General features: G+C 43.5%; 1 long non-coding RNA gene across 1 annotated transcript; it reads left to right on the top strand.

The window, feature by feature from the left end:
• Positions 1–307: 307 nt before the first annotated feature.
• Positions 308–8623, top strand: LOC138067330 (uncharacterized). Its single transcript, XR_011141203.1, has 3 exons — positions 308–576; positions 5951–6103; positions 7085–8623. It is a non-coding gene; the product is annotated as an uncharacterized lncRNA (long non-coding RNA).
• Positions 8624–11212: the final 2589 nt, after the last annotated feature.

Raw genomic sequence — 11212 nt, 5'->3', positions numbered from 1 at the left:
CCGCCACACAGTTGTTAGAAGATTTGAGCGCGGCCGGCTCGCGCGGATTGGCGGCCAGGGCGGGTAGCGTCACAGTGACGCGAGCGGGGAAGGCGGGAACATAGGCAGTTGGGGGGGGCGGTGTTGGCCGCCGGAAGTTGCAGAGAGCATATTGTGGGGTGGGGCAGTGCCGTATTCCCTCATGTTCCCCCCCCTTCCTCCCCCGCTTCTCCGTACGGGGTGGGTCGGCCCGCCCCCAGCCCTGAGGGGAGGGCGCGCGGCAGTGGAGGAGCCGTTGGCGCTGAGGGGAGGGCGCGCGGCGCCGGAGGAGGAGCCGTTGGCGCTGAGGGGAGGGCGCGCGGCGCCGGTGGAGGAGCCGTTGGCGCTGAGGGGAGGGCGGCGGGGAAACGGCCCGGGCGGGGGATACCGCGGCCGGCGGTACCGCTGCTGCCCCGAAGATACTTGCGCGGCCTTTCGGCCGGGTTGCTAAAGAGCAAACTGTGTACATCAAGGAAATAAGTGATTCCTGCCGTAGCAATCAGCATTACCTGAGCGAGCCAGTGAGGAGAAGGTGGCAAATCTGCGGCCACTTCACAGGTCAGCCCAGGCCGCTTGGAATGGGACGGCGGAATGGAGAGAGGGTGCCCCAATGGTTCCCAAAACTAACCGGCAGTCGTGAGGACCGAGCAGAGGGGAGGAAGGCAGAGCGTAGCCCAGGAGGTCTGTCTAGGCAGAGGCAGCATGCTGTTGTGTTCCTTGCTCTCACCTGTAGGTAAACTAAAAATAGGAAAAAGGAATAAAATGAGTTGAATATCAGATGTTAGCAGTTTTAAGAGTTTTATCTACTTCTAGGTGCTAGCTTGAAAAGTGACACTGAGCTGTAACTGCCTTTAGATTTTCAAAGACAGTGATAAGACCAGTATATAACCCTTAGCTTAAGCAGGATATGCAGTTTCTTACAGCTCTGAAAGTTAGACAAGCTATTGTCTGTGTCTTGGCTAAGAGGTTAAGTGGTCGATTTTCATACTTAAAGTGGGAAAGGAGGGAAGTTATTTGTGTAATGCGTGGAACAGAGATTAGCACTTTTACTCATCAGGCTGGGCTCACCTAGCTAATGAGGGAGCACAGTGAATAGCTTGTAAAATCGGGTGTTTCTGTCATTTAGATTAGCCTAAACAGCTGGACTTGGAAGTTCAGTTTTGGGTACCTCGATGTTCACTATAACTGATCAAATGCCTGTTAGCACATAGTAGCTACATTTAAAAAAAAAACCCGCTTTCTATTTGTGCTGGATATTTTGTGTTCTGTTTGGAATTTTGCAACTTAAATTTTTTTTTGTAATTAAATTTTGTGGGCTTCTTACAGAAATATGTACACTAATTAATGTCCCAGATTATATCACGGACAAAGATTCTGTGCTTGCTTCTACCCTAAATTTCTAAGAATTTATGTGCAGAGGAAAAATAAATATCCAGATACAGAGTTGTCAGTGCTAAGAATCAAAAGTGGGTGTCTGGGGAGTGGGGTCATCACTTACACAGGAAATAGCAAGAAGCTTGTTTTGCAAGAATAGGCTGTTTGGCCTTGAAGTCTCTTGATGAGTAGTTCTTAGTATCTGAGTTATCCCGTTAATGAAGACACACTGTGTTTACTACAGAGATAGGAATCTGTGAGCCAGTGAACTGGGCAAGTACTGCCTAGTACATAGTGGCATGAAGACATTAAAAATGAGAGGCACAGTGCAAGAGTTTTAGAAGAAGGAGGTATTTTGTTGCAGAAGGCACCTTTACAGTCTAAGCTAGCTCTTCTGGATTCTGCAGTCCAGGGAGCCTTGACGCCCTGTACTGTTCATTCTGTGATCATCTGCGGAGCCAGGATCTCCCGGTGAAGTAATTAAGCTGGTAGTGGTGAATGGGAGGGAAGATTAGAGAAAGCAATGGGGAAGATGAAAGAAGGACTTGAAAAAGTTGAAGCAGGAATAGTTTTTTTTTTTAAAAAAAAAAAAAGATATGCTTCCATTTTATGTTTTTACATGTCTGCTTGTGATCTGTATGTGATTGACTGTCCATACAGCTGGCTTGGTCTAACCAAATGTAACACTGGTAAATGCATAGAACAATCTATTTAAAACACTGTGGTGATACCATCTTCCAATGGTTTGTATTGCATATTGCACTGTATTGATTTGGCTCCTCTTAAAAGGCAAAAAACCTGCATGACTTACAGCTTAGTCCTTATCCTTAAGAATATTTTATTGCTGCTAGAGTTCCTTAAATACTTACCAGATGAGCTTTTCCCTAAAAGTAATCAAAAGCAGAGGAAATTTGCTTTTATTTGGTTGTTAGCAGAAGTCATCATACTTTTTCTTCCTTTCAGAAAAAACAGTAGGATCCACAGGAAGTCAAATGGTAGTTTCTTCTTAGTAAAAGATAAGTTTGTAAGATTTGGGCAGTTAGTTTAGAAATCTCTAGATGCTCCTACATATTATAAATGTAGTTAATAGGGTAAAGCAAGTCACCTTTTGTAGATACTAACAAACTCTACTGGAGCTGCCTAAATAACATATCTTGAATACTTTTTAAGCTTATTTTCTGTGTGGTTTTTTTTTAATTCTATAAAGGAGAGAATTGGCTGATTGTATAGAAAAGAAAAAGGAGAGAACTGGTTGATTATATAGAGAAGAAAGAATAATCCAGACTAACTGCAGAAAGCTGTTAAGCTAAAGAGTGAATTAGTTTGCTGATTTTATTTGGCTTGAGTGACTTCAGGTGGTGCCTATAATTGGAATAGCAGCTGTGTGCACAGGAGAGCTGACTCTTGCATGGAGCAGGATACATCTGGAAGTAAGAAGTTCTTTAGCTCAAGGCCACATTTCTAAAGTGAAAGCTACTTTGATAGCCTTACCAGGTCTTTGTGCTTTGGACACAAAAAGAGACAGAAGTATTTTCTTGATTAGAATGACTCCAATTAAATCTCAGCAGTTATAAGAAAAGACCTGAAAAGTCAAGTCCTGACCCTGCAGTTGATTCTCTTTGGGCAGACTTTACCGATAACACTAAAAGTCTCTCTGGAAAAAGGATTCATCATAGGGCAGATCATCATGCCATTATAAAGGGATTTCCAAGATAGTTTTTTTCATACTCATGCCTCTTTTTAGTTTCCATGGAGATGCAGACCAAACTGATGAACTTAGGAGACTGTTTACACGTTTGAGTAGGGTACTTGACCAATGGACTCGCTTCTGTTATGTACCATAGACTCCTTAGAGCTGATCCATAGACCACTAAGATCCTAGGTACCTGTATGGGAAGAAATGCTGTGCATGCCTGAAAAATTCCTAAATGTACTTCTCCTATCTAGTCTCCTGTGGTCTCTTTGGCCACAGCTGGCAAAGCTATTTTGGCTTTGCAAAAAGCAAGCCAAAAGTCTGGATCCTAAGAATGGATGTAAAGTCCAGTAATCTTGGTGCCAGATCTGTAGTTGTGTGGTCAAACTGTGAAAAAGTTTGCGTGGTGTTTGGCTTAGATGTGCATGCTTTCTGACGACTTCTTTTTCTTTTTTTTTTTTTCTTTTTCTTTTCCCAAAATGGGTTTCTCTTTTATATGGGGTCCTTCTAAATAGATAGTAAACAGATCTTGTGGTCAGTGAAGCAATTCTGTGTTGCCATATAGTGATAAGTATAGGGGTGTAAGAATAAGTGTCTGGAGTCCTCTGAGAAGTTCAGTCTTATTTCAGTCTGACAGTCACTCTTTTGTATAATGTTTTTGTCCTGGAGAGATACCTAACACATGAAAGACCAAGGAGACAGCACAGATTCTGTTGTTCTCTGCAACACCTATGAGAGAATGCCAAATGCTCTGCGCTCCAAAAAGAAGGCTCCAATGGGAGAAACAGGGCAAAGTGAGGGAGCTTGTTCAAAATTAAATTTCCATTACTGTATCCTATTTAGCCAAGATAGATTACTGTTGATAATTAAAGAAACGCCTTCTGGCCCTCAGAGTTTCCATTCTGATTCCTATAGTTATTGTGAAACTTTACAAAGAAGCTTAGTCTTTTATTGTTACTTTCCTTTCTGGAGCTATTTTTTCTGATAGCTTGGTAATTAGAATGATCATATCTACACATCTGCCTAACTAACTGTTATGTAACTTAATAGCATCACCCTAACAGCACTTTACTTTTTTTGTTTGTTTATTTCTTAAATGAAAGGCATACTAGCATTTCTGGGAGAAAACTAATTGTTGTCTTAGTTTTCTATACTTTTTATCATAGAGTTTATTCTTCAGATTTTTGTTATCTTAAATCAGTTACTTGTGCAGCTGAAAAAACTACAGCTTCCTTTGTTTGGGGTACAGAACTAAATATTCATACCATTATGTTTCTATACATATATGGATATAAAGGATGGTTTATTACCGACTTTAAGATCTAGAAAATACAGAATGATCTTCATTAAACATGGTTAAACCATTAATTTGTTTGATTTCTGCTGCATATTACTGGGTGATGATATTGCATCTCTAGCCTATGTTTTATTTTCCTGCTCCCTTCCTAGGGTGATCTCAGTGCATTCAACAAATCGGAGCTACAGTAAGGCTGTAAGCTGTAGGATCTTTGCCTCAGCTTATTTCTATTTCCGGAAAGTTGGAAGGTATTCAGTGAACTAATAGTTCTAGAAGACAAAAATGATCTTCTGCTTAGGCAGGCCCATGTTTCCTGGGAGAACTATGTGCTGCCTCCCATCTGCTTTTGACAGAACTCAGCACGTGTCCTAAAGCAGTATTTTCATGGGCAGATTCTTACAAGGAATATTCAGTTTTCTAAGAGCCTGATTATTAAAAATCCGAAATACTTCTGAGATCTGCTAAAGTCAGCTGCAAAGGGCAAAGCTGCAGGAATGGTGTGGTCTTGGGTAACTAAAATGTGGCTACATGTTCATTCACGCCCATGTAACGGGTAGCAACTCATACATTTCTGGTATGCCAGTGCTATTTCTTGGTGTGTGTTTTCATGAATGTTGCAGTGGTGCTGGGAGAACCATATTTATTGTTGGAATTACTGAAGTATGTCTTGCTGAGAAATTTTGGGTTAAGTGGCCCAATTGGTCAGGTATTTCCTTGTATAGCATGATTGTTCTCCATGGCACCAGGAAGCACAGAAAGCCAGAACCCGATGAGCATGCATTAGCAGACAACCTGTCACGCAAAAAAACCTGTTTTCCGCATTTTCCGGTCTTTATTCATACTGATAACATTGCATTTCTGCACCCCTTATCTAACACTTTTGTTGCTCAGGCAATTAATTGCTGTTGTGCTTATGCATCTGTCTTTGGGTTTTATTTTCATTACCATAACAAAAAAATAGTATGTCAGCTATAGCACTAGAGCAGCAAGAACCTGTGCCAATCACTTGCTGCAGCTGCCAGAAGAGTGGTGATAACTGGATATCATCTTGCTGTGGAAAAGCTAGTGCCTTGCCATCTGCTGTCTTGGAAAGTACGTGGCTGACCATCCCCCCTCGTGTGGCCAAAGAGCGCTCAGTCCTGCAGTGGCTAAGCATTGTCAGTGCCAAGCTCAGAAGAGAGATTGCTCCTGTAAATGAAGTTTTTTCTTAAGCAGTGAAACAGATGGTGAAGCTTTTTCCCAGACTGCTAACTGTGGCTGAGGATTCCCTCCAGCCTAAGGGTTTGCCTGAAGTGCTTCAACTTCTCACACACCTCCAGAAACAGCACTTGAAAATGTCCCTAAATCCCTCAGGAAGAGGCATAGTGATGCAAGTTCTACGTTCTCCTTCCCCCCACACCCCCCACCATCCTTGCTGTTATGGTCCTTGAATGCTTTTGTACTGATGAGGCTTGCTTGCTCGCAAAGGTTGTATATGCTCTGTGTGCTGGGGAAGGGTTCTTCCTGGGAAAACTGCATTATCTTATACTGTTTCCCAAAGCTAGGGAAATTTTCTCTTCCCTCTTCAGATGAGAAGACCTTTGTGTGATGTGATGATTTTCTACAGAATTCATTTACCAGCTGGTTTTCTTAACATCAGCCAGAATTAATACCCAGTCCTGGCAAATATATGTCTGTTCAGTTTTACGACCATGAGAAATCAGTGGGACTGCTCAACATAGGTAAGCATAAGTTTAACTGCTAATAACGCTATAATGAAAGGTGGAAGTCCAGTCCCTGACCTGTCTAAAAGTTGTTCTCTCGTCCAAGACTTTAGTATCAGTGGAATAAGGAACAGGCATGTTTGAAGGGAGAGCGTTGTTCTACCTGTCTGTAATTACCTAAAGCAATTAAGTGTGAATGTTAGTTCGGATGAATCCTACTTTGGAGCAAAGCATTAGTATTGAACTCCTACTTGTTTTAGTGCGATGATTCTGTTTTGTGTTTCTTTGCTATTTTGGTATTCCAAGCATCCTTAAAATCTGTGGAATATTCTAAACTCAGCATTTGCTCACCTTTTCACACATTGACTGTGCCTGGCAGACGAACTGCACTGACATTAAAACATTGTGAAGCTATTGCTGCAGAACATATTTTAAATAATTGTTGCCCAAAACTTGCAAAAGCATCGGATGACTTTTAGTTGTTCCTGTGCTTGTGTACCTGAATGTGACAATCACTATAAGTTTTAATTTTCACAAAGGTGAGCCCCTCCTGCTGAGAACAGGATGCTTGTAAAGTGTCTCAGGTTGGATCTGATCCAAAGTCTGCAAATGGAGAAAGCTCTCTGTTAGCATTTCTCTTTTGTTTGGGGATTTAACGGTCTCACTTTAAAAATAATGTTAAGGACGTTTCTGGTTGCTGGGCCCCTAGCTCCTCCTGTGTCCTGTATAAACAGTCAGTAGTTTGAGTGTTGGTCAGACTTCCTTTAGATAAATTCTGAAGAACCTTCCAAAACAAAGAATTAAATCCTGTGTACGAGTAGGTTTTAAGCTGTTGAGGGGACTTAGTCCTACACATCTGTGATCTCTTCAGTGCTGTCTGACAGATCAGTGAGTTTCTTTGTACTTTGAGGTGTACTCAAGTACTTGAGGGGAAATAAGAAAGAAAAGCAACTCTTTCCAGCAAGGCTTTTGACACTGTCTCCCATCACATCCTCCTAGGTAAGCTCAGGAAGTGTGGGCTAGACGAGTGGACAGTGAGGTGGATCGAGAACTGGCTGGATGGCCGAGCTCAGAGGGTTGTGGTGAATGGCGCAGAGTCAAGTTGGAGGCCTGTGGCTAGCGGTGTCCCCCAGGGGTCAGTCCTGGGTCCAGTCTTGTTCAATATATTCATCAATGACCTGGAGGAAGGGACAGAGTCACCCTCAGCAAGTTTGCTGATGATACTAAACTGGGGGGAGTGGCTAACACACCAGAAGACTGTGCTGCCATTCAGAGGGACCTGGACAGGCTGGAGAGGTGGGCGGAGAGGAACCTCATGAAGTTCCACAAAGGCAAGTGCAAGGTCCTGCACCTAGGCAGGAATAATCCCATGCACCAGTACAGGCTGGGGGCTGAGCTGCTGGGAAGTAGCTCTGCCGAGAAGGACCTGGGGGTCCTGGTGGACAAAAAGTTGACCATAAGCCAGCAGTGTGCCCTCATGGCCAAGAAGGCCAACAGCATCCTGGGCTGCATTAGGAAGAGCATCGTCAGCAGGTGGAGGGAGGTGATCCTGCCCCTCTCCTCAGCCCTGGGGAGGCCTCCCCTGGAGGACTGTGTCCAGTTCTGGGCTCCCCAGGACAAGAGAGACATGGCCCTACTGGAGAGAGTCCAGCGGAGGGCTACCAAGATGATGAGAGGGCTGGAGCACCTCTCCTAGGAAGAAAGACTGCAAGAGCTGGGCCTGTTCAGCCTGGAGAAGACAAGATTGAGAGGGGATCTCATCAACGTGTACAAGTATCTGAAGGGGGAGTGTCAAGAGGATGAGGCCAGCCTCTTCTCCGTGGTGCCCAGCGACAGGACAAGAGGCAACGGGCAGAAACTGAACCACAGGAAGTTCCATCTGAACCTGAGAAAAAACTTCTTCACTGTGAGGGTGACAGAGCACTGGCACAGGTTGCCCAGAGAGGTAGTGGAGTCTCCTTCCCTGGAGATATTCAAAAGCTGCCTGTACGCGATCCTGGGCAATATGCTCTAGAGGGCCCTGTTTGAGCAGGGAGGTTGGACTAGATGATCTCCAGAGGTCCCTTCCAACCTCAACCATTCTGTGATTCTGTGATCTCAGGAGGAGGGAAGAGAGAATGGAAAAGTAGGCTGTGGTTTAGGGATATAATAAAATAATTAAATGCAAAATAATGCAAATAGTGCGAATTAATGCAAACATACAGGAGGTGGCTGATTGGGATATATGAAGTTAGCTAGAAGGTCCAAGGCTGCATAAATCATAGTGTATGCACAAGGAGCCACTCTTTAATCGTTGAACATGAGGAAAACTGACCAATGTGTTCTGAATCTGAACCTACCTTATCATATAAGATAATGATTACTGCCTTTGGTAACTGAGGTTCCTTAATTACTCTTTGTAAGTAATTTTTCAGAAACCTGTAGAAATTCAAAATAAAACTTGTAAACGGGTTTTGTCTTTCTGCTCTGCTACTCATCTGTCAAAAGCATTGGATTTATAAACAGGTGCAAACAATTATTAAATGTCAAATCACTATTAATAACTTGCTTCCTAAGAACATTTTTGTATGCTGTGGAAAAGGTGCAGTGCCTCTTGCGTCGGATCAGGGTCAGGCTATGTACAAGCAGTTATATAGAACAGCTAATGCATGTAAATTCAGTTGTGCTTTCCCTATGGTTACTTGGGCATGTGCCTATATACTTGGTATAGTAAGCCTCTGCAAAGTTGTACACGCAGGCAGCTTTCTGGCTTAAGCTTCATGTTCTATGCAGGATCCTTTTCTTGTTTGGAAGGATTTTCCAATTCTTCTTCCGGTTTGTCCCCTCCCCACCACCAAACTTAGGCTATACTGTTTCTTTGTGTTTTAATTAAGATGGTATGGACTGTGTTGCTGCTCGTAGCACCTCTCTGATCTGTACCGCACAGTATTGGGTCCAATACCATGGATTTGCTCCAGAACGAGAGACAGTAAGTGTGAGTGGGTGGAACACCCCTGAGTGCCAGAAGATCTTGGGTCATGTTCTTGGCTTCTTTACCTGCATTTGCCTCTGTTTCCCCTCCCAGCAGTTGCTTTTTCCTTTTATTAAGGTATGTTTCTCTCAGGCACTCTACAGTCAGAAAGAGAAAGTAGCTGCCTGCATTCACTGCTGATTAGAGTACAGTGAAATATTTTTGTTTGCTTTACACCCACACCAGAATTAGGTCTTGTCAGTTGGAATGAAATAATGCTAATTGGCTTTGTGTGGGGTGTGGGAAGAAATATTTTGAAAAAGTGAAAATGCTTCCTCAATGATTTCTAAATCATTTTGATTTTTCATTAGGTAATTTTGGTGTCAAAATGTCCTTTCTTAAAGATAATTTTGTAATGTTTTCCCTGTTCAGCCATCAAACTGCTGGTATAGCTTTAGTTTTGATTTACGGATGTTTGCTGGGTGTGGAGGGTTAGTGACAGCTCAGTCTGACCATGCATGTAGTTTGGTGAAACCCTCCATTCTGCCAGCCGCAAAGGAGGAGGCCTGGTGCTCACTGCCAAGCCAAAGAGGTGAGTGCAGGCACCTGCCTTGGAACTTTTTTGTGGCCATCTGTTCTCCAGAGGACTTTATATTATGTGAACTGCAGAGTACTGTTCCCGTTCCCTGAAGGACAGAACAATCTCTTTCTGGATCCCAGTCTTGAGACTTAGTCATGACCTTGTGATTTCTAGTAATCAGTGTAGTTTGTTTGGTCCGAATGAAATCGGGTAATTCCAGTGACCAGCTTGCTTAGACACTGTGACTGTAACTGTCAGACCCTGCATCTTCTACAAAAGACTGGGTTTGGCATGATGGAGACTGCTGCCCTACACAGCCCCTGGCAGAAAACTGCAGAGTTGCTCATTGGGAGGAATGACTGCTGTATGCTCTGCCATCTGCGTGCCCCGCACTAACAAGCGAGGAAGGAGAGCCCTCCTCTGGGGCAGGAGGGAACGGCAGTGTGCGTGGACGCTGCCTTGGGATGTGGAGATCGAGTCCGCACAAGCTCGTTTTTAATAGCTTGGAGTGAATAGCAAGTCAAACCGTTTCTGAATAGGTTTGTACTACAGACTAATGTTTTTGTCACAACTCTAGGAACCTGTATATTATGACTCTGCACTTGCCTATATAAAAGTATAGGGTTAAGACTTTTTTGTGGCTGGTACTAGAGCATGAAACAAATTGACCTTGATCTCCATATTGGTACTACCTCTCTAAAGTTCTCTGGTCAGCCGTTTTCAGTTAAGTGAGATCTGCTTAACAGTAATATAGAAAAGCGGTTTAAATAATTGTGGGTTTTCCCACTTTGGATTAACATTTGTTTTTTGTTTTCCCTATGAAATACAGTTTTAAAAAATAAAATGAAGTAATAGAAACAAACACTTCCAAGAAATGAAACTCTAAGAAAAACTATGATTTGCAGTGTTACAGTGACTGTGTCTTATCCCTGGTTAGGGAGTCCAAGGATATGGCATGTCCTTCCCCAGACTGAATGTTTCTAATCCTTAATTAAAATTAACTGAGCCCTTTTTTCCCTCCTGGGTTGTTTTTTTTCAAGCCTGTAGTCATTTCGTCCTTTGTATGTACTGTAAGAAGAATCTGGAAATATTAAATTGCAGGGGCTTGATGTTGTGAAATGTCTGGACTTAAGGAAGACTCTTTTGAGGAAACCTTTTCCTTTATTTATCAAAAATATGCTCCCTGTACAAGGGAGGGGGATCTGGGAGCCAAGGGTGACGCGTGTGGCCAGCAGGGGCAGTAGCCTTGCTAGGAAGGGCACAATCCCACAGTAAGAAACAGAGCAGGTCCTATCGTGGTAACCAGGGTCAACCACGGCCTAGTTCACTAGCCAAGTCTGTAGTGACAAAGTTACAGAGTAAAATTGGGAAGTTGAGGCTGCAGGTTGTGATCAGTGAGTGGCATGGCCAGGCACCAGCGTTACCTCAAGTGAGGACTAAGGGCGAGGGCCTGAGTCGCAGTGCAGCTCACAGGCAGAGAGGAGAGCCCCTAGGAAAGCATCTCACAGGTTGTTCTCTCTTTCTCAGCACTCGGATCTCAGGTTATGGCTGTGCTATGTCAGGGCTGGCGTCAAGCACAGACAGCCAAACCCTGGAG

Source organism: Struthio camelus, chromosome 5 (genome assembly GCF_040807025.1).
Source record: "Struthio camelus isolate bStrCam1 chromosome 5, bStrCam1.hap1, whole genome shotgun sequence".
In the NCBI taxonomy this organism is placed as follows: Eukaryota; Metazoa; Chordata; class Aves; order Struthioniformes; family Struthionidae; genus Struthio; species Struthio camelus.
The sequence above is the reverse complement of the archived record's forward strand: the minus strand, read 5'-3'. Positions and strand labels throughout refer to the sequence as shown.